This window comes from Cricetulus griseus (assembly GCF_003668045.3).
Source record: "Cricetulus griseus strain 17A/GY chromosome 1 unlocalized genomic scaffold, alternate assembly CriGri-PICRH-1.0 chr1_0, whole genome shotgun sequence".
Lineage (NCBI taxonomy): Eukaryota > Metazoa > Chordata > Mammalia > Rodentia > Cricetidae > Cricetulus > Cricetulus griseus.
The window spans coordinates 80,072,173-80,093,097 of NW_023276806.1; positions in this window are offsets into that span (position 1 = coordinate 80,072,173).

Below are 20,925 nucleotides of genomic sequence, written 5' to 3' on the forward strand. Positions count from 1 at the left end.
TCATTGATTCTTTGCAATGTTTTCCTAGTTTCTACTTTATTGATTATAGCCCTAAGTTTGATTATTTGCTGGCATGTACTCCTCCGTGGTGGGTTTGCTTCCTTTTCCTTTAAACATTTCAGTTGTTCTGTCAATTCTCTAGTGTGACTATTTTCCAGTTTCTTCATGTGGGCACTTAGTGCTATGAACTTTCCTCTTAGCACTGCTTTCAGAGTGTCCCAGAAGTTTCGTTATGTTGTGTATAAATTCTCTTTAAACTCTAGAAAGTCTTTAATTTCTTTTCTTTCTTTCTTTTTTTTTTTTTTTTTTTTTTGCTTCCTCAACCCAGGAATGGTGCAATTGGGTGTTATTCAATTTCCATGAGTTTGTATGTTTTCTGCAGTTTGTATTAGTGCTGAATTCTAACTTAAAGCATGGTGATCTGATAAGATACTGGGGGTTATTTCAATTCTTTTGTATCTGTGGAGGTTTGCTTTGTTGCCAAATATGTGGTCAATTTTCGGGAAGGTTCCATTTGGCGATGAGAAGAAGGTATATTCTTTTGTGTTTGGATGGAATGTTCTATATATATCTGTTAAACCAATTTGGGTCATAACTTCTGTTAGGTGCTTTGTTTCTTTGTTAAGTTTCTGTCTGGTGGTACTGTCTAGTGGTGAAAGTGGGGTGTTGAAGTCTCCTACTATAAGTGTGTGTGGTTTTATGTGTGGTTTGAACTTTAGTAATGTTTCTTTTACAAATGTGGGTGCCTTTGTATTTGGGACATAGATGTTCAGGATTGAGACTTCATCTGTATTGACTTTTCCTGTGATGAGTATGAAATGCCCTTCTTCATCACTTTTGATTGATTTAAGTTTGAAGTCTAATCTTAGATATTACAATTGCTAAACCAGCTTGTTTCTTGGGCCCATTTGATTGAAAAAATTTTTCCAACCCTTTACTCTGAGGTAACACTTGTCTTTGAAGTTGAGGTGTGTTTCTTGGTTACTGCAGAAGAATGAATTCTGTCTTCGTATCCATTCTCTTAGTCTGTATGTTTTTATAGGCAGGTTAAGACCATTGACATTGGAGGATATTAATGTCCATTGATTGTTGGTTCTTGTTTGTTTTGGGTTTATTGTTGTTGGTGTTATTGTGTGTGGATTTCACCCTCCTGTTTTTTTTTTTCATGTTTGGTAAAGTTTCATTATCTGTTGCCAATGATTTTGTGAGTTTAGCTATCTTCATTGGGTTGGAGTTTTCCTTCTAGAACTTTCTGTAATGCTGGATTTGTGGATATGTATTGTTTAAGTCTGGTTATGTCATGGAATATCTTGTTTTCTCCATCATAGTGATAGAAAATTTTGCTGGGTACAGTAGTCTGGCTTGGCATCCATGCTCCCTTAGTATTTGTAAGATATCTATCCAGGAACTTCTAGCTTTCAAAGTTTCCATTGAGAAGTCGGGAGTGATTCTTATAGGTCCTCCTTTATATGTTACTTGTCCTTTTTTCTTTGCTGTTCTTAATATTTTCTCTTCATTCTGTAGGTTTGTTGTTTTGATTATTATGTGTCAAGGGGACTTCTTTTTATGGTCCAGTCTGTTTGGCATTCTGTAAGCTTCTTGTACTTTCATAGGCATATCCTTCTGTAGGTTGTGGAAGTTTTCTTCTATGATTTTGTTGAATACATTTTCTGTACCTTTGAACAGTGTTTCTTCACCTTCTTCTATACCTATTATTCTTACATTTGGTCTTTTTATTGTGTCCCATATTTCCTGGATATTTTGTGTTAGGGATTTGTTGGACATGAGATTTTTTTTGGTCGATGAATATATATCCTCTATCGAGTCTTCAATAACTGAGATTCTCTCTTCCATCTCTTGAATTCTATTAGTTATACTCACATCTTTAGTTCCTGATCATTTATCCAGCCTTTTCATTTCTAGCATTGCCTCATTCTGTGTTTCCTTTATTGTTTCTATTTCAGCTTTCATGCCTTGAAGTGTTTCTAGTGCTTCCTTCACTTGTTTGGTTGTTTAGTTCTTGGCATTCTTTAGATTCTTTAAAAGATTTGTTTATTTCTTGAATTTTTGGTTTGTCTTTTCCTCCATTTCATGTAATTTTTTGCTTCTTTTTCTTCTATTTCTTTAAGACATTTTCCTGTTTCCTCTTTAAAAGTCTCTATCATCTTCCAAAGACTATTTTTGAGGTTCATCTCTTCTTCATCCTCTGTGTTGGGATTTTCAGATCTTGCTGGAGTGGAGTCTCTAGATTCTGGTGATGTCATATTGGTCTTTCTGTGGCTGAGTTGTTCTTATTCAGTCTTCTTCCCATATCTTTTTCCTGTTTGGGTAGGTGGGGTCGCTCTATCTCCTCTTGTCACCTGGTGGTGTGTGTGGGCCAAGACTTCAATGTCTGTAGCTCTGGATGGTCTTGCCTCTCCTGGTCTCCTCACTTGGTAAGGGTAGGGCTGGTGGCTGAAAGGGGAATGAAGACTGAGGTATTTCCACACTCAGGGAGCTTCTCCCTGCCTGGGCAGGTCCACACGCTCAGGCGCAGGTCCAGAGAAATCCAGGGTGAATACCCTCATGTTTTTTAACAATTGATTTTTCTATACAAGACTTTCTTGACTGATACTCTGAGAGGGAGGTGAATTTTCCACCTAAAACTTTGCTGACTTTTGTCACTGGCTGGTATCTTCCCATCTGTCCTTGTAGTACAACTATAGCAAGTACTGCATCTCATTTCTAGGATTCCCATGATATTGACAAGCTACCCAAGGAGGACATTCTTATACCAGAGTATCCATATAGAATCTAACTCTTGGGTTTCATTTCACCCTTATACCTCTTATCAACAACCAGTGACCTTCTTTTGTCTAACTGCTGATATTCCATCCAGAGTGATGTCATGCCTGGAGGATAGCCAGTCAATCCCCAGCTCACTGTTTCCATTGCACCTAAGTCAGGTTGAAGTACCTCCATGATCACTCTCAGTGACCAAATTCTCATGCACTTAGCACCTTGGAGCAAGTGGTGACTGGTGGTGGTTTCTACTTGTGTCTTGGAGGAGACCCTAAGAAATCTTATTTTCTTCTTCTTCAGATCTTTTCTAAAAATAGTCTATTAATGTTTCTTCTAATTTTTTTCAACTTATCCCAGTAACTTGAGAGACTTCTCATGCTCCTTGTTTCCAGGAAGCCTGTGATTTCCTTCTTTACATGGTACGGACTTGTACCACAGTTTATATATGTTTCTGTGACTCCGTATTACTGCTAGACTGAGTTTCTTTTGATCTATATGTTATCCTGCTTCAGTTCCACCTAGATCATCAAAGACACAGATCTTTCAAGGTCTCCAAAGGACTCTCAGGGAAATCAATCTCTGGCCCTTAGTATTCCCCTTCTAAATTTTCATCTGCAAGTACTTGGATTTCTCTGCAGAATAGGCTATATTTAGGTATATCAGCCACCCCCCACTCTATCAACAAGAACAACAAGCTGCAGTGCCAGTTTGCAGAAATGTTCTACAGCAACTACACATTCTGTCCTTATACAAAGCCATTTTGCCTCTTACAGTGAAGAGTCTGAAATAGCTTTTCTGATATAAGACTCTGCTTTCTCTTCCAAGTCACATAGCTCATTCAAGTGATTTTTTCTAGAATAAAGGGATTTTTTCTAAAGATATATCTGCTACTTCTATTTAGAAACAAAATCTTTTCACTTCCTTTGAAATATCATGAGTTACTGTGAGTTCTTTTCTTTCTTTTAAGATTTCAAAGTATGTAGGAGCGACAGCAGAGTTCAGTTTTAAAGCAGCCAGTTACAGACTCCCAGAAGTTTGTAAGAAAGAATTTTCTAAGCTTTATCTAAGATCATGGAAGACATTTCATGCAGTGAGGTCAGACATTAGAGGCAGGGAGTACAGGTCTACATTTTTATTCTGCCACTTGATTGAGTAATTTGATTAATTTCATTACAGTTAAACTTACTTAACTAAAATATTGGAACAACACATATTTGCTTTTCCTTATTCTATTCTTGCCAGTATTAACTGAGATAAGATCTGGAATGTGTTTTGTAAGCGCTTGGAACAGCATGGAGACTCAGTGCAGCACATCTATTTTCAGTAATAGAAGCACAATCCTGAAATGATAAATATATGCCTGGCTTGCATATCATGTTCCTGGGATCATTACCTTTTATTCTGGGCAGATAGAAGTATTATACCTGCAATCAAGGGCCAAGGACCCATCAGTATTTGGAAAAGCACCCAGAGAAAAGAAGATGTGGAACAGGAAGAAGGTGCTGAGTGATCCACTTGTTTCTGATGGATGGCATGTGTCTAGCTAAGGGCTATTTTTAACAGACCCATCAAAACTACAGCCTCTCAAAAGAACAGCCAGCATCTGGAAGGATTCAGGACCAAAGAGAACTTAGTGAAACTGTACTCATTATTCTCTCTGGTGAAGGTTTTGCTTAGCAATCCTGGTATATTTCCTTCCTAATATGGGACTTTCCTAATATACTTCTATCAATTACAAAAACAATTCATGAAATAGTTGTTTCTATATAATTGTCTTAGTTTTGATGTTTCTTAAATTGCAGAGATCTAGCTAGGAATTCACACCAACAAGTTGAGCCAACAAATGTGAGTATATACACATAGTACTGGAGTTTTCTTCTCTCTGTACTACAATTTAAAACATAAAAGTAACATGGCTACAGTTTCAACTCTGCCTCTCATATCTAAACCAAAATCTTATGATCCATGTGAAACTATTTAAAGAAACTTGGGAAAACATGGTCCCAGATTAACTTGACTCTCTTAGTAAAAATCACAATCATCTCTAATCCAAGGTCTCTTGTGCTTCCAACTCCAAACAGTTTATAGATTTAAAACAGCTTAACTCAAATTTTCTTGTATTTCAACATTCCTTATTATTGGGAAATTTAAAGAACATGATCATTCATCTCATTCATTACTCATGGCTAATAACTTTCAACTGAATTTCCTTTCTCTTTCTGATAAAGCACAAATCTATCCTTACTGTCAGCATAGACATTCAGCATAACCAGAGTGACCCCTTGGAGATTCTGTTCTCATTTTTCCCTCTGCTGCTAACATCACTGATACACAATAATCCTTCTGTACACTGTGAATATATATTACTCCCATTGGTTAATAAAATACTGACTGGTCAGTAGCCAGGCTGGAAATATAGATGGGATGCCAAACTGAGACTGCTGGGTGGGAGAAATGCAGAGTCAGTGAAGTAGCTCTGAGACACAAAGGGATAAAATGCTAGAGGACAGGTCAAGCCAGGAGCCATGTAGAAATACATAGATTAATAGAAATGAGTTAATTTAAGTTGTAAAAGCTACTTAGTAATAAGCCTGAGCTATTGACCATTCATTTGTAATTAATATAAGCCTCAGTGTGGTTACTGGAGACTGGTGTCCAGGAAAGAAAACTCCTACACATAACTCCTTCCTGTATGACCTTAACACTATCTGCAGCATATGAAGTCTCATGCTCTTACCTCATGTATTTTACTCACCAAGTGACCAAGTGAATTACAGTTTCTTGACAACTAAATAATAAAACAAAATATTTCTACTGTTCATAATCTTTAAGTGCTTTAATACCACACTTAAACATACTTAAAATGATTCCTAAATTCTGACTATATCATCTAAGTCACTACTCTGTCTTAGCTCTAGACATCTTTACAAGCTCACTACCTATAATTCTAGTGGTTTTCTCTTGTGACTCCCAATGGTCCCTATGACTTAAGCATTCTGAATACATATGCACCAAGGCATGAAACTTGCTATTTATTTTACTGTCCTGAAACTCTATCCATTCAAATATTTGCATAATAGTATGACACACTCATGTCATTCAGTTTTGGTTTACATAGCCCCTTGTAGAAAACAATTTCTGCTTGCATATCCACTGATTCTCTCTGAAACATCATCTCCATGTCTGTTTCATTTTCCAGTTTTCTGTTTAACCACCATATTAATTCTAGCCCAACACCTTTTATAAAATTCTTTCTTTTGTTCTGTAAACGATAATGTAAAATCTCTGGGAAGAAATCTGGCTTTTTAACCAACAATTTTTGAGTTTCCCACATTTCTGGTATGATTTACCTCATTGTAAATTTGTATGTAATGAAGCTTATGCTCATAAGTTGGTTTAGGTTTACTTTGTCTTTGCACCAATTAGGATATGCCTTACTGAGGAAACTCTTGGATATGAGCTGACAACAGAGTCAGGAAAAATATTTTGAAGTTTTTACCATTTATAATACTAAAGCAACCCTTTTATTCATGTCATCTAAAAAATCTATAGCTGTCAATGCCTTTGAACATGATTAAGAGACAGAGAAAGAAGGAAGAAAGGAAGGCAACAAAGACTGGATGGATCCCAATGAGGGTAATAAAAAGGTTTAAATGAAATAATAGATTAATACTAAACAAGTAGAACCCATGGCTTTCTTACCTTTACCATTGGTGCCAGCATTCAAGTGATATAACAAGGACCACAGCTGAATTAGAAAGCATTTCTTTCCCAGGTAGGAAATGTAAAATAAGTGCATACTTTTAACTAACAAAAATGCATAAAATTAATTTTGAAAAGTAGGATGTATCAGCAGAATATTATGTTAATCAGATAAGGTGATATATGTGAAGATGTTGAATTTATGAATTTTAATCAGAAGGATGAAAGGAAGAGTCAATGCAATGGCAGTTACAGAAGTCAGTGTTGGTTTAGTTTTATTTATTTATTTATTTATGAACATGGATCATATTAAGAAGAGAAAAATGATCTGTATGAGTTTTTTTTTGCAGTCACCATACTGTGAAGTGAGGTCACAGAGCTTCAAATTGAATTTATTAGTGTAAGAACCATCAGTCCTGAGATCTATCCCTTTTTTACTGTATGCTCCTCTCAATACATTTTATACCTTGGACCAATAAACTTTCAGTTTCTAAAGTCTTTATCAGGCATCTTGGCACTGCCAGGTTTCTGTATTCTGCCATTTACATCTACGTTCCACCCATTAAATTCACACAAATCCTATAAATTATGCCCTCTGCTGAATATTTTCCTCCACACTTATGTTTTATTTTCTAAAAAAAAAACATTATCAGTATTTTATGAATTTTACAAATATAGTGTGACATGAAGTAAGTAACTTATATGTTGAATAGTAGAAAAGGGTAAGAGATTATCAGTAATAAATAAAATCACAGAAGCTAGGTTATCACAGCAAGTGTCACTAACGTAGGAGAAAACTAAACAGGAGTCTAAAGAAAAATGTAAGGATCTAGGTATGTGTATCCACATCTGTAATGACAATATTAGCATGTGGATCAAGTATCAGGAGATTGAGGCCAGCCTGGACAACTTTTGTCAAACAAATAAAGATAAAATAATTAAAAATAAAAAGGTAAGTAAATGAAGAGAGTAGGTATTAGAGAAGATGTCTAGGACAAAATTATAGATATTAACATGTTTTAATATTGTAAAAAGTATGAAATAATGCAACAGTTTGCTTATTGAGAGAATCAAACTCTGGGAAAAGTCAAATATATGTTATGGCTTCTTTGCAGTAAGAATTGCTTATTAAAACCATGGCATAGATTCTTCTCAGTGAGTTAGGAATTAGAATTAAGTTTCAATCCCTGTTGCTGTGTTCTTTGTTAAGTGGAACTGCATTATTATTATTATGTTAATAGTGCAAAATCTATTGAAGACTCAGGTTGTCACTCTTATTAAAGGAATAAGAGAAGGAGCAAGAGATAATAGGCAATTAGCGTCTGTCAAGTACTAATCCCAGAAGACTTCTATGCCAACAGTAGCATCTGTTTCAAACAGGCATATGGATGACTCATAGAAGATTGTCTTCTGGCCTAAGCCCTGACATTTGTCTTATGTTTCTCAAACCAGAAGTACTTTATGTTCCCCTCTGAGAAAGAAATTCATGAAGAAATACCTAGGAAAGTAATGGGAAACTACAGCTATCATGTTATGTCATGAAAAGGTACCAATTAACTTTTAATAAGGCTTTAATCTATTGTTCCTCCTCAAAAAGAAAATCATTAAAGTAATTAATACCATTATTTTGAAATGCAAAATCTTTAAAAATGTTTAATTAATTTTTCTTTGCCAATGTCGTACATATGTATAACACACTTTGGTCACATTCATGGCCCTTTCATATAGTCTCCCCTTCCAATAAATCCTCTCCTATCTCAACCAGTCACCCTCCCAATATTATCATGTTTTTTTGTTTTTGTTTTGTTTTGTGGAGGACAGAGTTTTACCAGGACATGGATGTTGGGGTGTAGATCTATCCATATTAGGATAACTCATCAGTTGATATGCCACTAAAGATAATGATTTCCTATCAACCAGCATCCATCATTTCAGTAGCCTACAGACTACTCCAACTTCATTCAGGATCTAGTCAGGTAACTAAAGCTACTCTGAGTTACTTAGTGGATGGGCTATGTTATGTTTAGAAAACTTTGTTTTTTTGGGCCTTTTTTACATTATTGGGATCTTAAATTCTATTATACCCTTTTTCTAGAGTTTCTATTGTTGTGAAGAGACACCATGACCACAGAAACTCTGAAAGGGAAAACATTTAATCCAGTTGTTTCTGTTTTCAAAGTTTTATTCTATTATCTTCATGGTGGAACATGGTAGCATGCAGGTAGACATGGTGGTAGAGAAGGAGCTGGGATTCTATATCTTTTTCCAAAGGCAGCAGGAAGTATTCTGAAATACTTGGCATGGCTTGAGCATATACAAGACATCAAAGCCTCCATAGTGACATGCTACCTCCAACAAGGCCTTACCTACTCCAACAAGGACAGACCTCCTAATAGTGCCACTCCCTGTGAGCTTATAGGGCCAATTACATGAAAATTACCACATTCAACTCCATGGGCCCCATAAGCTTATAACAGTATCATAATGAAAAAGGCATATCATCCAACTTCAAATGTTCCCATAGTCTATCACAGACTCAACTGTTGTGGAATATTAGCTTAAGCTGAGTTCCATTCTTTTATGCTATGGAATATCTGTTTAATGATTCAAAGATGTGCTACATTCTTTTATATTGCATTTGTTTAAATCCATAAAGTTGATTTCATATTACTGTTAAAACAACTGATTGGTCTAATAAAGAGCTGAATGGCCAATAAATAGGCAGGAGAAAGGATAGGTGGGGTTGGCCTTCAGAGAGAATAAATAACAATAGAATTCTAAAGAGAAGAAGAAGAAAGGAGGAGTGAGAAAATGAGAGGAAAGAGGATTCCAGGGGAGAGCAATGCAGGCACACAATCAACCAAAGAGTAAGACGGGAAGAAAGGCATATAGAATACAGAAAGGCTAATAACCCCTGAGTCAAAAGTAGAAGAGAAATGGGTTAAGTTTAAAAACTGTCTAGAAACAAGCCAAGCTAAGGCCAACCATTCATAAGTAAGAATAAGCCTTCACGTGTTTACTTGACATCTGGGTGATAAGCCCACAAAAATATAGAAAACAAGAAAAACAACTACATTCAACAATGTTTAAAAGTTTAAAGTTCAAATTTCTACTTATAACCATGAAATATCTTAACCTGAAACATAAAAAAGAATAGCTCACATACTTCCAACACATGTCCCAGGACATATATTAATGTTTCTAGATGTAGAGAAGTGAGCATAATGAAGAAATACTAGATCTAGACTAAAGCAAGACCTAAATACAGTCAGGCAAACTTCAAACACTACATTTCCATATCTGATATCAACATGCTCTCCAGGTCTCCAACTACTTTCAGTTTTGTTGACTGCAACATACTTCTTTCTCTTGGGTGAGTTTCACCCCCTATTAGCAACACTCCTTGGCAAATAACATGGCTCTTGCATGGCCAAAATCTTGGGGTCTCTAAGGCAATCTAGTCTGCACCTTCATAGCTTAACACAATGGCCTATCTGGGCCTCCATTCAAGGATACCACTGATTTTGGTATGGCCTCAGTAGCTTTTGTTAGTCTTGGAGGGATTTCCATAACCCATTTCTTGCATCCTAATTTTAATATGAGAAACATAGATGAAGTTTCCCAGTTCTGCTAATTATTGGGGCTAGAACATGGCTCCCTTGTCCAAATACATCTTCCCAATATTTCTGTTTTCAATGGTTACTTTCACTGCCCAAAGTTGGCTGTTCTGGAAATTGCTCTATCAACTTGTCTGGCAGATCAACCCATTTCTACGTTCCTCTGGTTTCCAAGTGTTGAGATTAATTTTGTGTAACACCACACATGGCTTTAATCTTTTCTTTAATTCCTTTACACAAGTTCAAGATGTATCTGGGTGGAATCTTGCCCTGAGATCACCACTGCCTTTATTCCATTTCTTAATAATACCTCCATCTCCAGTGATCTGAAGCAAACATCGTATTTTCCATAATTTAAATCATCTTTTCTCTACTAACCCTTGAAAACTGCATTTCTGAAAATTATATCCCTAAGAATACTAATTTGGAGTCAGTCATATAAGATTTAAATCTTTAGACTGTTACTGAATTAACTAGTATTGACAGGTCAATTTTATTTTCCTTAGTTTATTCGACTTTTAGAATGGGACTTTTTAATTATATGAAAATAATTATAACATTATCTTGAAATTATAACTATGTGAAATTTTAACACCTTGAATATATTTATTTTTAATATTAGGATCAAAGATATAACATTAAAATGCATTATATGGCAAGCCAAAGAAGCAGATGGGTCCATTACAGATTTTCACCTTTATTCCGCTCCTCAAAATCTGGTACCCCACACTCATTCTCAACTCTGTAACAATCCAGCTCTGTGACAGCTCCTTCTTCTTTGTCCCCAAGCCCAGAAGATCATGTCCATCTTTTCCCCCTGCCTTCTTCCTTACCCTTTCCTATATCCCAACCCCCAACTCCAGAAGGAATTCCCTGGAAACCCAAAGCCACTCAGACCGGGAAATCCCATAGGCTGTCTTCAGCCTTTCACCTCTCCCTCCTCTTCTCCATGTCCAATAACTCTGTCTCATCACCATCTCTGTATAAACCCCCTTATATTGCCTCCCCTTCTCTCTGTTCCTTGTACAGTGAATCACACAGACCTTTGCCAAACCTCCAGCACTTTCCCCCCTTGTCCCAGCACTCAAATACACAAGGCATTCCCTAGGACCCTTCCAGAAATATTTGCCAAAGGAGCAAAGGGTAAAGCAACTGAGGCAATTAAGCTTCAGATTTCTCTCTCCTCTCCACCCAATCCAAACCTACTGTCTCATTTCCAGCTCTGTAGCAGAATATGTGTTGTAGACATTGCTCATTATATATGCACTAGGCAGATCCTGATGGAACACTCTGCTTTCCTCCCTGTTGTGGACCTTCACAGCCCGACAACTTTCTAGATCATTCACATTTCTAAGTGTCAGCTCTCTATAACTATAAACACATTCTAGGAAATATACACCCTATTCTCCTAATAAACAGAGAAGGCAACTGAAAACCAAGGAACATCCACCCAACAAATATAAGACCAGATATCAAAACCTAATGCATTCACCAGATGCCTAGATGCCAGTACAAAAACACAATCAGTAGCAATGATGACAACATGTATCCAAAGAGACCAAAAACCCTACCACAGTAGACGCTGAGGAAACAGCCTTTATTAATATGATAGTGGTCCTTAGAAAGGAAATGAACAAATCCCTTGAAGAAATTTATGAAAACACAATAAAGCAGTAGAAAGAAATTAATAAAAGTGCTCAAGACCTGGAAATGGAAATAGAATCATTAAAGAAACCCAAACTGACCGGAAATCTGCTAATGAAAAATTTAGTAACATGACATGAACCTCAGAGGCAAGTCTTACTGACCAGAAACAAGAGATGAAAGTGAGAATTTGTGGCATGGAAGACAAGATAGAAGACAAAGATAATTTGATTAAAGAAAAAGTCAAATCAAAAATATTCACCACACAGCCCCACCCAAATATCCAGGAACCACAGGAAACTAGAAAATACCAAATCTATAAATGATAGAAAATGCAGGAATAAGGAGAAAATTAGGTCAATGCCACAGAAAATTTTTTCAACGAAGTCATAGAAAAATTTTCCTAACCTAAAGAAGCAGCTGCCTATCAAGGAACAAGGATCATACAGATTGCGAAATGGACTGGATCAGAAAAGGAATCCCAATAGCATGAGGAAACAAAATACTAACTGTATAGTAAAAATAATGAATATTGAAAGCTTTAAAGGAAAAATATAAAGTAAAATAAACACAGACCTATAAGAATATCATCTGGCTTGTCAATATAGACTCTAAAAACCTAAGGAAGCTAGCCAAACTCTAAGAGATAACAGATGTGAGCCCTGACTACCATACCCAACAAAATTTTCAATCACAATAGAGGCAAAAAAAGAAGGTATTCCATTATAAGATGAAATTTAAGCATATATATCTACAAATACAGTCCAAATCTATAAATACCTTCTGCAGAAGTTGCTTGAAGCACAACTTCATACTGAAGAATGTAAGGACACCTGAGAAACCAAAAGGAATAAAAATGAAGAGGGTGCAAAAGAAACATACACTAACAACAGAATAATGAGAATAAGAAACACAGCTCATTGATAACCTTCCCTCATTGAAAATTCTCAGAATCAATCAATCATTAGCACCCATTCTGTTAGTCTGTGTCTTCTTATTGGATAATTAAAACCTTGACATTAAAAGTTATCGATGGGCAATGCAATTTGCTGAATCTAAGAAAAATAACGTACATCAGAGTAAGAGGATAGAAAAAAATATTTCAATTAAATGAACCCAAGAAACAAACTGATGCAGCCACTTTAATATCTGATAAAATAAACTTCAGCTGAAAACAAGAGTTAGAAATGAACACAACACACTAATAAAAATTCCATGAAAGGACATTGCATGTGATTCTAAACATTTATACAATAAACACAAAGACACCAAATACATAAAGGAAATATTAGTAGAACTTAATTAAATTACATATTCAAACTCAAACACTGATAGTGGGTAAGGTAACTTCATGGGTCAAAATTCCCAATGGCTATGTCATGTAGACAAAAACAAAAATAGCTAAAACTAACTGATATCACAAACCAAATTGACCTAATGAAAATTTACAAAAAAATTTACCCCCAAATACAAGAATAGAGTTTGTTTTTAGAATCTCATAGACATTTTTCTGAAACTGATCATATACTTGTACACAAAGCAAGTTTGAATCAATAGAAGAAAATCAAACACTATACATACTATGAAACCACCATAGATTAAAGCTGTATATCAACAATAATAGAAACAACAGAAAGTTACAAACTCAGGGAAACAACTCACTACTGAATGAAAAATGGGCAAAGACAGAAGATAAGGAACAGCTTAAAGAATACTGTAAATCAAGTAAAAATTGGTGTCTGCATGTAGAAGAATGCAAATAGATCCAAACTTATCACTCTTCACAAAATTCAACTCCACATGGATCATAGCCCCCAACATAAACCCATATACACTGAACTGGATTGATTCAAGAGAAAAGAGGGTAATAACCTTGAACTCATTGGCACAGGAAAACTTTCAGAACAAAACACCTTTAGTATGGGAACTACATTCAGCAATTAATAAATCACAACTTATGGTACAGAAAAACTTCTGTATCAAAGACCATTATCATTGGGACAAACTACATGGCATGCTACAGGTGGAAAGTTTTAACAATTACACATTTGATAGAAGGCTAATATCTAAAATTTATAAAGAACTCAAAAAACTGGATATTAAGTAAACAAAAGACCCAATTAAAAAGTGGGACCCAGAACATAGGCAATAAATAATCCCACTAAACCAACAGCCAAAAGAAAAAAAAAAGTGGTGGAAATCCAAACGTAATACCACCACCACCAAACAAGAATGAATAATCAATGGTCATTAATAATCTTCAATATTAATAGCCTTAACTCACCTATAAAAAGACACAGGCTAACAGAATGGATACAAAGATAGAATCCATGCTTCTGTTACATACAAGAAACACACATCAACTTCAAAGTCATATAGTACCTCACAGTTAAGGGTTGGGAAAAGATTTTCCACTCAGATGGAGCCAAGATACAAGTGGATATAGCAATCCTAACAAATTAAACTTTGAACTAAAAACAATCAAAAGAGATAAAGTAGGACATTTCATATTCAACACAGGACAAATCCATCAAGATGAAGTCTCAATTCTGAACATCTATGCCCCAAATACAAAGGCATCCACTTTCATAAAAGAAACATTACTAAAACTCAAATCACATTGAAAACCTCATACACTTATAGTGGGAGACTTCAACAGTCCAGTCTCACCACTAGATAACACCACCAAACAAAAACTTAGCAAAGAAACAAAGGAATTAATACAAGTTATGACCCAATTGGAATTAATAGAAATCTAAAAAACATGACACCAAACAAACAAACAAAAAAGGATATACCTTCTTCTCAGCACCACATGGAACCTTCTCTGAAATTGAACACATACTTGGCAACATAGAAAACCTCAACAGATTAAAAAAAAAATTGGAATAACCCCTTGTATCTTCTCAGACTACCATGTTTTAAAGTTAGAATTCAACAACACAATTTGCAGAAAACCTAGATACTCATGTAAATTTAACAATGTGCAATTGTACCATTCCTGAGTCATAGAAGAAATACAAAAAGACTTACTAGAACTCAATGACAATGAAGACACAATATACCCAAATTTATGGGACACTTTGAAAGCAGTTTTAAGAGGAAAGTTCATAGCAGTAAGTGCCCACATGAAGAAACTAGAGAATAGTTACATTAGAGAATTAACAGCACAACTGAAAGCTCTAGAACAAAAAGAATCAAACTCACCCCAGAGGAGTAGATGCTGGGAAATAATTAAATTGAGGGATGAAATCAATAAAATAGAAACTAAGAAAACAATACAAGGAATCAATGTAATGAAGAGTTGGATCTTTGAGAAAATCAACTAGATAGACAAAACTTTATCCAAACTTACCAAAAGGCAGAGAGACACCATGCAATTTAACAAAATCAGAAACGAAGAGGGAGACATAACAATGGACAATGAGGAAATCCACAGAATATTCAGGTCATACTTTGCAAACCTGTACTCAACAAAATTCAAAAATCTAAAGGAAATGCCCATTTTTCTTGAAGGATATCACTTACCAAAATTAAATCAAGAACAGAAAAGCATTTAAACAGACCTATAACCCCTAAGGAAATAGAAGCAGTCATCAAAAGTTTCCTAACCAAAAAAGCCCAGGGACAGATGGCTTCAGTGCAGAATTCTACCAGAAATTCAAAGAACAGCTGATACCAATTCTCCTCACAATATTCCACACAATAGAACCAGAAGGGTCATCACCAAACTATTTTATGAGGCTTCAATAACCTTGGTACCCAAGCCACTCAAAGACACAACTAAGAAAGAGAACTAAAGATTAATATCCCTCATGAACATTGATGCAAAAATACTAAATAAAATACTGACAAAATGAATCCAAGAACACATCAGAGAAATCATTAACCATGGTCAAGAAGGCTTCATCCCAGTGAAGCAGTGATGGTTCAGCACATGAAAGTCCATCAATGTAATCCACCATATAAACAAAGGAAGAAAAGTCACATGATCATCTCACTAGATGCTAAAAACAAGCCTTTGAAAAAATTCAACACCCCTTTATGATAAAGGTCTTGGAGAGATCAGGGATAATAGGAACATACCTAAACATAATAAAAGCAATATAGAGCAAACCATCAGCCATCATCAAACTAAAGGGGATACAGATTCAAACAGAGAATTCTGAATTGAGAAAATTCAAATGTCTGAGAAACTTGTAAAGATATGGTCAACATCTTTAGTCATCAGAGAAGTGGAAATCAATGCTATTTGAGATTTTATTATATGTGTTTCCAAATGGCTCAGTTCTGTAAAACAAATAGCAGCTCATCCTGGGGGCATGGATGGAGACTAAGGGGAACACTCATGCATTGTTAGTTGGAGGGTGAAATTTTACAGCCACTATGGAAATGAGTATGACACTTTCTCATGAAGATAGGAACAAATATACCTCAAAATACACTCAAGTATATATTCAAATCATTGTTTTATCATACTACTGTAGAGCAATCTTTGTACACTGTAAATGTGTATTTCTCTTATTGTTAATAAAAAGCTGATGGGTCAATGGCTAGGAAGGATTTTCATGGCAGAGAGAATGCTGGAGGAAGTAGGGTAGAATCAGAGGAGTCATCAGTAAGACACGGAGAGGAAAGAGGAGGCACAAGATGAAAGAGAAGCAAAGCCATGTCGAAGATTTTAGTTTAATATAAATGGGTTAATTTAAGTTTTAAGAGCTAGTTAGTAATAAGCCTGAGCAATTGCCCAAGCATTTACAATTAATATTATGTCTCTGTGTTAGTTACTTGGGAATTGGTAGGTGGGAAAGAGAAGTTTCCTCCAAATGTTCAAACATAGAGTAGGAATTTCCATAAAATCCCTGACAATGCTTGTAAAATGATTCTAACCACACAAAAATGGAGTCAAGCATAGCTTCTTTAAGAGATGGTATCTGGGCTCAGGGCTAGTGGGTAAAACTGGGATGGATCATTAAAGTGGCCTTGCTACTGAACATTCAGATGTTATTTATAAGCAGTGGGTGGTGAACTACTTGGTGGCAGCTTGGAAGGCAAACTCCCCAGAGTTGAATGGGGGGCAGTAAATGTGTCTCTCAGCAGGTACCTCCACCATGAAGACAGGTTATCAGGTAATAAAGTGTGATGGTGCCAGCCCCAAAACAGAAGAAGTCCTAGCCATGCTGCTTAGCAGTTTAAAGTCAGAAAACAGTTTACAGATACACATTAAAGACAGATTCACATGGAAAAAACTCAAAATTGATTACAGTGTGTTTAAAAATATACAAAGGCTTGGGAGAGAAAAGAAAATGAGTACAGACAGTCATATATTAAAATCCTTTAAAAAGGATAAAGTAATGTAAAAGAAAATAGCCATGCAAAGATGGCAAATACCAGAGAATCTGAATCCTGTAACTTATTGTGTTTCTTTAAATTTTCTGACTGTTAATGAAGGAACATGAGCTTCTAAAGCACATTACATTATGAAAACTGCTGACTTAAACCAAAATAATATTTTAAAATGTTTTGAATTCAAAATGGAAGTCAAAAGATATGTTTCTCAAACTCAACAGCATCCTTATGGGTTCCTTGTTTCATAATATTTTTCAGGGCTTTTTCTTTTAATACTTTAATATTTCTTCACTTTTCTACCTTATATGTCCTTTGTGCATTTACTGCATCTTACATTTTTATGCTTTTATGGGATTCCTGAGTTTACAAACAATTGGATCTTTGTTTTCTTCCTGTTCCTTTTTTGGGCTCTTTTATTTCTGTTTGTTGAGTCTTATTCCAATATTTTGTTTCATCATATTATATTATGTTATATAACATTATATTATAATTATTATTTCCTAGAAGCTGGTTTTTTAATGAGACAGAAAGTAGGTGGATCTTGATGGGAGGATGATGAGGAACTAGATGGAATAGAATGAGCAAAATCTATAGTCAGCATACATTGCATGTAAAATACATTTACTATGAAAGAAACAATTTAAAATTCAATCAAAATTATATGTATCTTTCAATATATCAATGTAAGTTTCATAAAACTAAATGCCTTACTTTTTATTTTCACTTAATTTTACTTTCAGTTTCTGAGAGATTGTACCAGGAACATGGAACATACAGTCAATATCACTAAAAAATGTATCATTGGAAGAATATGGATATATCCTTTTACATGGGTAATATGATATTTCAATATGCTCAATATTCTTCAGTAATTGAATTATATTATTTCACATTATGAACAATATCTGCAGGGACCTGGTTGTATAGTGACTAAGTTGTGAAAGCAGTGATTTTGATGCACAGCCTATTACCTTAACCATTAATAAAAAAAGTACTTCTGTTCCAATGGCAAATTTATTGATGATGATAGTTAACAAAATGATACTTAAAATTATGCAAAATCTAATTAAATTACTGAGGCATAATTTTAAGAATCTGAAAAGTTCAAGTTAGTAGACAACAAATTACAGACCCAGAAAAACAATGTGCATTTCCATTCCAAGTCTGAAGGGCTGGGTATAAAAGACATGATAATTAAATATCACTTCAACTATCAGTAAGTGCTACACTCAGAAAAAAATGGTGTTTTGGTCCAGATTTAAATGCTTGGAAAATCTAATGTCCCAAAGAAATCATTAAAAGGAGAGAAGTTTCTACCTATTCCATGTTTGTTGTAGGCAGGTCCTTAATTGACTGGAAGCAAAAAGTCTACATTATGATAGATGACTTGCTTTCCTCAGTCTACTGATCCAATGGGCAATCTTATCTAAACATGCAGTTGTAAAACTCTCAGCATAATATGGTCCAAATAAATATGCACTCTAAAGCCTAGCCTTCCTGCCTCATAAAGTTAACCACCTACACACTCTGATGGTCTTTAAAATGTTTTTTGAGATATTTTATTTGCTACCCTAATTATACAAAAATAATACCTCATGTTCTCATCCCTACTCCCCTCCTCTTTATCACCCCATCCCCAGTGTACCCAGGAGACAGTAGTGAAGTTTGCACTACCTGAGGGGCCCCTGGCAGTAGGACCAGAATCTACCTGTGGTACATGTGCTAATTTGTTGAAGCCTATTCCTTATAGTGGGATGTCATGGTCAGACTTAATGCATGGATGAGGGGCTTGCTCCTTCCCCAACTTAATGCACCAGACTATCTTGACTCTTCATGGGAGCCCTTACCAGGTGAGAAGGAGTGGATGGGAGAGTGGGCTGGGGTAGAGGCAAGGGGGGATGGGAGAAAGGGTGGGATGAATAACTAAGGTTGGAATATAAAATGAAACTTAAAAATTAATAAATGAAAAAATAAATAAAAGACTACCTACTCTCAATAATTTATTGACAAGGAATTGTCAAAGAAATATAGACATAGCTAGTGTACATACAAATGCATGTTTGTACAACTACTGCCCCAGGAAACACAAAGACTTGTATCATTTCTAAACACTTGAAACTTTTGCCTACTTCCAACTCCCATGCTCTCATTTCCCTCATCACATCTGTGTTTTTCCTGTTCATAAACTTCATGTAATAGTGTTTAAGAATGTTGCATATTGGTGTGTAGCTATTCTTACTGAACCTAATGCTCTGAGGATTCTTCCAGTTTTGAGATGTGTTCATAGTTCATTCATAGGTATTACATGCAGCATGTTACTTATCTCTATTTAGGCTGACAGTTAATTAGACTTACAACTTCTGAGCTATTTTCAGAAAGAAAATGCTACACAACTTAGCATACATGGTGTCTGTTACACATATCCATATGTTTTTCTTTAGGGAATAAACAGGTGTATAATTATTATTCAACCATGAAAACAGAAAGTGGCAAAGTAGTGGACCATTTTGAATATCTAACAATGAATATGTTTATTAAATCATTTTTAGAAAAATGTTGTGTGTATGAGTGTTATGTCTGCATGTATTTCCGTGAATCACACGTGTCCCTGGAAACTGTGGAGACCATAAGAGAGTATTGGATCTCCTGAAACTGGAATTATAGATGGTGATGAGTCTTAACGTGGTGCTGGTAATTGAACCTGTTTCATCTGGAAGAGCAGCCAGTAGTAGTGTTAATCATCCAAGCATCTTTCCAGCCACAAAAGTTCTAATATTGAGGATAACATCAAAATTTGACATCACATTTTAATCTAAGCTATGTGGCTGAGTGGGAAATGAGACCTAGAGTCAAATAATTTCATTTCCATTTAACCAAATAGATGGGGTAATATTAGATTACATACTATAGATTCTGAAATACAGTGTAAGTATATTTTGAACTAAGGACACAGATATTAACATTCTAATCTGTAAACAGAAAAGTATGGAGTCACAAATTCAGTGATAGATACATAAATAAGAGTCTTGACATTAAGGAACAATTTCAGATCTCTGTTTCATTTGTTGTTATTTTCCTGCCTTCCTACTGTATTTTCTTCCTTTCTTCTTATGTTTCTCCCTTTGACAGTGTGAGAAAGTGTGTCCAAATTTTCTACTACTTATTATCATGATTAGGAAAAAGGTAAAATGTTCTTATTACTAAAAGCAATACTGTTATAAGACTTTTCTTATAGATACTAAATATCTTCTGATTATTTTAAGAAAGGTGGTTTTGTGAATTCTGGTTGAAAATGTTTTCTAATTGTTATTTTAATTGTAAAAATCATATTTATTTTATTCCATGCATATGGATGTTTAGTCAGCATGCATGTATGTGTAACGTCTATGTCTGATGCTGGTGGTCAGATATTGGTTACTCTAAAAGAGGAGTCACATATATTTTTTAACAAACATGTGTGTTGGGAACTAAACCCAGGTACTATGTAAGGGTAGAAATACTCTTAATCTATGTATAATTCCTTTTAACCTAAAGGACTTAATTTATAAACAAAGATGACACATTAATGTCAAAGTTCTATTAACTGAAATGAGAAATATTTACAGATAAGTGGAGTTTTTTTAGAGTCATTTTTATCTTCTCAGATGTTACACCAGTACTTAGATGAAAATGAGATGCTATTTAAACACCCTACTTCTAGTTATGAAGTAGAAAATCCAACAGACCACAGGATCTTTACTTTCAGTTTTATAAAACACAGAGACTTTTGAATTCATTTACTAAAGACATTCTGTGTTTGATTTAATTTATGTAGTGATTGCATGTGCACACA